We start from the raw sequence: 6,000 nt of genomic DNA, 5'->3' as shown, positions 1-6,000 counted from the left end.
CGAGTGGGTTCTGAATGAGTCAATCATGATTAATCAAGACGCTTCTTGCTCTCAGTCTCTCTCCCTCTGTCTTTTTGCTGAGACTCATCATCATTACACACACACACGTGTCTCAGTGCAGGCTTTGTGCATTCCTGACACACACAACACACTTTGGTTGAATTCAGTTTAGGTCCACAGACTTCCAGGTATGGCAGCAAACCATTAAGCTCCCAGACAGGTGTGGCAGTTTCCCCTGTCTGGCTCTACACGCAAAGTTTACCACATACCATAAATACAAAACTGAAAGAAGTTATTAAGTCAGGAAAGCAAGAATAACCAGGAAATTGCGACTGGAGATCCAGACGACATGGGCTCGTGGCCATGGATCTCTTGCATGCTGGCATTAGCACCATCCATGCTCTAATAGAAGCAAGACGTGAATATGAAAAAGTAATTCAAATGGTACCACTAATACACAAGACATGCTGCTAAAAACTTTGCTGAAGCACAAGAATATTTGGGCTAAATTTTGAGATTTGGAAGTGTTCTTGAGGAAAAAATCTACACATTTTTCTTTAAATCCCAGAGGGGAAAGAAAGGGAACGGTGAAATGAAGTTCTTGGAACATTGTTAAATCAGAGCTATTGTTCCCAGACATTGATTTAGGGATTCAATGTTGTCACAGACCTGATGGTGAACACTGCATGGAGACAGCAAAAGATGTAGTGTTTCTCAACAGGAACAGTAAACACTTTGATCTTGTATACCCAACAGAAATCACAAAAAAAGAAGCTCCACTAAAGAAGATCCTAAAAAAGAAAATGACTCCGGTACCAGACTTTTGCACCTACTAAACCAGTGGTCACTAACTCCTTGAGATCTACCATCCTGCAGGTTTTAGTGTTCCCTGCTGCAACACACCTGACTCAAACCAATGGCTCATTTGCAGAAGTTGACAACAAGTTGTTGGAGAACCTTTTCATTTGAATCAGATGTGTTGCACCATGAAAACACTAAAACCTGCCAGATAGTAGATCACGAGGACTGGAATTGGTGACCAATATGCTACCTTAAGGTAAGAGGCCTCCAACCGTCCAACCGTCATCTTCAGAACGGCGCTTCTCAAAGTTGTTTGCTGGAAAACTTTTAGTTCAACCCTCTCGTGTTAAAATTAACTTTTTCTGAAGTTTCTGTTCTGACTTTTATGAACCTGAAGCACAGCATGAAGCAATACATGTTATTAATAACTTTGTTTTTAAACACTACAGGGGTGGCAGCAGTAAAGGTGTATGCAGCATGGCTTCATGTTGAATGGTGGGAGGTACGTTGCAGGAAAAGAGTGCGAAGAATGCTAACTGCTTTATGTGCGCAGCCGTTATGTAATGGATGTGCTTTTTGTAACATTGAGAGTATAAGTCATGTGGAAGAGGCAGTTGACATTCTTGCAGGTTTTTACTTTCAGTACAATAAATGTCTGTACGAGACCTCTTCACATATGTGTTCACTTATATGAAGAAGTCTAGTAAAGCTGTAGCTTTGTGATTGAGCTGTGTTGAGCATTTCATTCACATATTTTCCTGCCAGGTTGTTTTCTAATGTTGTTACCAGTCTACATGCATGCAAAAAACTCATTTTCTGTTGCACAGTTTGCTTCAAGATTATAGACTAGTCCTCTTTCCAGTGTTTTTGTTTGTTTTTTCTTTTCTTTTTCACAGTATGCTTTTTAATATAACATAAATTCTGGGTAACACTGATGGCTGAATTGGGACACTAACGCTCCATCTGGGCCAGAAGCAATCCAGGAGATAGCATAAAAATTCCTGTATATGTGGCAATCAAAGTGAGTGTAATGTATTATCAGGTTGTCACTTGCATTGTTCCAGAAGATGTTTGCAGAGAATTGATCCCTTTTCTTCTTTTCTGGGTGTTGTTGCTGAGCATGTTTTATATGTGTGAAACTCCCAGACCCAGTGTTCTTCAACATTTGAGCTAAAGTTGGTCAAATGTCTATGTGGTCATGTTGAATTCATTGTAGCTATGTTCTCTTTAAAGGGTTGCTCAGTTAAATTTTCACTAAAGAGAATTTATTCTTTCATCCGTGCACCTCTTTTTCAGATGGGGTTGGATTGGTCATCTGGTTGGTGAGACTTATTTTTACCAGGGATCTGTCTTTTGACTTGCATATATAACAAGTTTCTAGGAGCACTTTCTTTCTCTAACGTAATATTGCTAAAATTAGGAACATCCTGTCTCAGATGTTTCATATTAAATCACTTTCCCGCTCGATCTAATGGGAAAGAGTGCCTTAACTGGTAGTGTCCCAGCAGAGCACTTCGCTTTCAGACTGCAGGTCTACTTCTGGTTCCATGGTTTTCTGAAAGTAGAGAGGGAGGCAGATTCTTCAGTCTGGGTTTGGGAAGCTGACACTTTTTGTCCTTTTTGATATTCGTCTTAAAGCTTTCCTTTTTGATAAAAACCATATAGATTTTATAGGTTTTATCAAAGGGCTGGCTTGGGTGACCCATTTCTTTAGTTAGATAACCATCCGATTGCTATGAATTTTCTCTTCGATCTAATCACCGTTCCTGAGCATGTACAGGGCAGCAGGAGACTGTAAAAAGGAAAAACTTCCAGCAGAACCAGACTCAGGAAGGGTAGCCATCTGCCTTGACCGGTTGGGGGTTGAGAGGACTGTGACCCATGGATGGCTTTTAAAAAAAGAAAAAGAGAAATTACCTGTTAATGGCAGCCATGATTAAAATGGAGTTTTACATGAAGAGCAAGAAGAGCAAAGAGGAGCTCTGTGTAAAATGGGATGTCCCCCGGCAGCTTAAAAGCCTATAGCAGCATACCTAGCCTTTTTTAATGACCTGTCATCTGTGATCTGTTATTATGAATGGGACTGATGTGAATTATATAATCGATTTGATTTGATTGGATTAAAACTGAATTACACAAAACTGGACTGAATTGATTGTAATTAGATTAAACTGTATCTTCAAAGTGCCCTGTGATTCCTTTGTTGTGAATTAGCTTTGTACAAATAAAGCTGAGTTGAAATTGATTCTTATAAAAAAAATCAGTTCACAATTTAGAAAAATTTAAATATAAGCACATTTCTTTCTGTAAAAAAAAAGTGAAGTTGACACTCATCAGTTTGTTTAGGCATCATATTGTTTTTCGCTAGCACTAAGCTAGTGCGTTTTGTATGCACAGAATCTAAATGGTAACTTCTGAATAGTGTTTCGGAGTGTAAGATCAGCTTTTAAAATCATAAAATCAGTCCATTTCAGTACATAATCTAACAGGGCAACAATGATAATGAGAGAGTATTCCTGACAAGATGGCACTCCTGTCCAACATTCAACATGGCATGACATCTTCATGGTCTCTGTTTGGTGAAACTGGCTTCTTCTGGTTTAAGTGCTACATTATGCTTTGTGGGATCTGTTGTCCAAAAATGAAAGAATTGGAACAAGTCCAGCTGCTGATTAATTTACACTACACCAACATCCTGGGAATTTAGGAAATGGCTAAATGAAAAAATTAAATCCATCACAAGTTATTTGTTAGAATTTAATATTTGTACCATTTCAAATAAAAAAAATATCACTTTTTCACAATTTGGTTTCAAGCTAATTACAGATTTTTTTTTTTTAAATAAGAAAGCAACTCATTTTCAACTCTCTGGATCAGAGCTCCAATCGTGACCCTAAAAGATCAGAACTGAACTGAACCAAATCTAGTGAGTGTAAAGATTCAGACCTCGGATATTTAGCATCTTTACTGACATCATGCAACAGAGCAAACAAGCTGATTTTGTGTACATGACTATCACTTTTTTCTTTATCAGACCCAAATGTGCTCTGGAAAAAAAAAACAAAAAACAGCACAGCAGAGGAGAGAAAGCTCCTCTCCTCTGATGCTGCTTGTGAAGAGAGTGTGAATCCTCAGACAGAAAGAGAGAAAAAAAAATAGGGCACTTTCATATTTATTTAAGTGTCAGATCCAGTGCTGTCTGTAGGGAGACAGAAACAGAGAGGAGGGAAGGAAGAGGGGAGGAAGGGCTGCAACCACAGGAACTCACAGGGCTCACAAGCCTTCCTCTGTCTTCTCTATCTCTCAAAACACACATGCATTTGTGCACTCAGGCACACACACACTCCTCTGGCTGCATGGACTCAGTGGCAAAGCAAACAGAGAAGAGCAAATATAGAGGAGGAAATAAGGAAGAAAAGTAAGAAATTATGTCTGTCACACAAGCATAAAATCTAGATGTGAAATGACCTGCTTGTGTGTGTGTGTGTGTGAGCTGTGAATGCTACAGAGTTAAGTCTCAGAACTAAAGGCAGAGCCAGTAATGGGGATTATGTGCAGGTTCTGAGCAGATCGTGGCCGTCTGTCACTGAGATGTAACATCAGCTCTGAGTACTTGCAGTGCAGAATAGATAAACCCTCATCAATGCAGTTTAAAGAACAGGAAGCTCCCTGTCCAGTGTGCCACACAAACACTCAAGCACACAACCCTCGGTAATTACCAGCTGGTTTCAGGCGAAAGAAAACATAAATCAACACTTCCTCCTGGTGGATCTGCTGTGAACTACAGGCACCTTCAGGTCATTAGAAGAAATCACCCGATCTGAATTTTTCTATATTGTTTGTTTTTTAAAGGAAGCAAACTCAGTCAGTCAGCTGGATCCTAAAGAGATGGCCAAACAGATACAAGATGGGTAATTCAATAATATGCAAAGCTCTTAAATCTGTTAACACCTCAGATGCAGACAAAATGCATTTCATATCAGTCAGCAATGAAAGTAGATCTGGCCCATTGTTGGCATTACAGATTAAAATCTAAATGAACTAATCTGCTCTCATCTGCTGAATGAATGCAGTGGTTCATATCTGCAGAGAAGCCATGAAATGTGTTGACTGTTTTCATTTTATTAAGATTTTCAAATAGTTCAAATAGATCATTTATTTGCCTCCTTCCAGGGGCTAAACACATGAACATCATCTCAGCTCATTTAACTGAACCTGTTTATCTGTTTGGCACCTGCAGTGCAAGTTAAGTGGGTAAAATATTATTTTTTAAGACCTGTTTGGCTCTAGTGGCCTTAAGTGTACAGTAAGCAGACTGATAGGGGGGTGACAGAACTGGATTCAAAACCTGAGCCAGCTGCATCAAGCTGTAGCTTCTGTATATATGAGGTAGTCACTCATCCAGTAGATCTTAATACCAGCCCAAATCATCTACAGATAAAGATAAAAGAAGAGTAGACCTTACTCTTTATTTTCTTTTCTTTTAGCAGAAACAATGTGATGTGTATGAATGATGATGCATGTCATTACAATCATGGTCTGGAGCTGTTTGGCTGCCAGTGTAACTGGTAGACAGTAAGGGGAGAATTATTGATTTACAAAAAGAAAACACTAATTAACACTTGATTACCAAGCATTTATCGTACTGGCGTACCAATACTTAAGAAATAACAAAACAGTGGGAAACACAGGAAATTTAAAAAAAGGAACACAAGCATGTCAAGAAAGCATGTTAAACCAGTGAATATCTGAGCTTTTATCAAGCCAGCGAAGAAATCCAAATATAAACACCAAACCAAACAATATAAAAAAAGAGGAACAGGTGCAGGAACATTGTCATTCCATACATGGATTCTCTGAAAAACTTCTTCTCCAAACAAAACATTGCTGTACATTTCAAACAGAAACTGGTCCACCTGAAAGATAAAACACCCAAACACAAAGTGAGCGCAGTTGCTTGTGCAGTCCAGTGCAGCGAGGGGTGCGCTGACCTCTACAAAAGAAAAACCAAACAACCTCTTCACAAGTTTGTGGTGCGACAGAAGAGCAGCCCTTCATGTCAAGAATCAGCAGTTCACCTGCATCCTGAGGATAAGGGACACTCTTTAGAGGACAGTCATGTGCACATTTTGGACAAGGAAGACAGACGGTATGAGAGAGGAGAGAAGGAAGCCATCTATGTTAAACAGGAAAAAACCT

Source organism: Melanotaenia boesemani, chromosome 14 (assembly GCF_017639745.1).
Source record: "Melanotaenia boesemani isolate fMelBoe1 chromosome 14, fMelBoe1.pri, whole genome shotgun sequence".
In the NCBI taxonomy this organism is placed as follows: Eukaryota; Metazoa; Chordata; class Actinopteri; order Atheriniformes; family Melanotaeniidae; genus Melanotaenia; species Melanotaenia boesemani.
Note: the sequence above shows the minus strand (reverse complement) of the source record.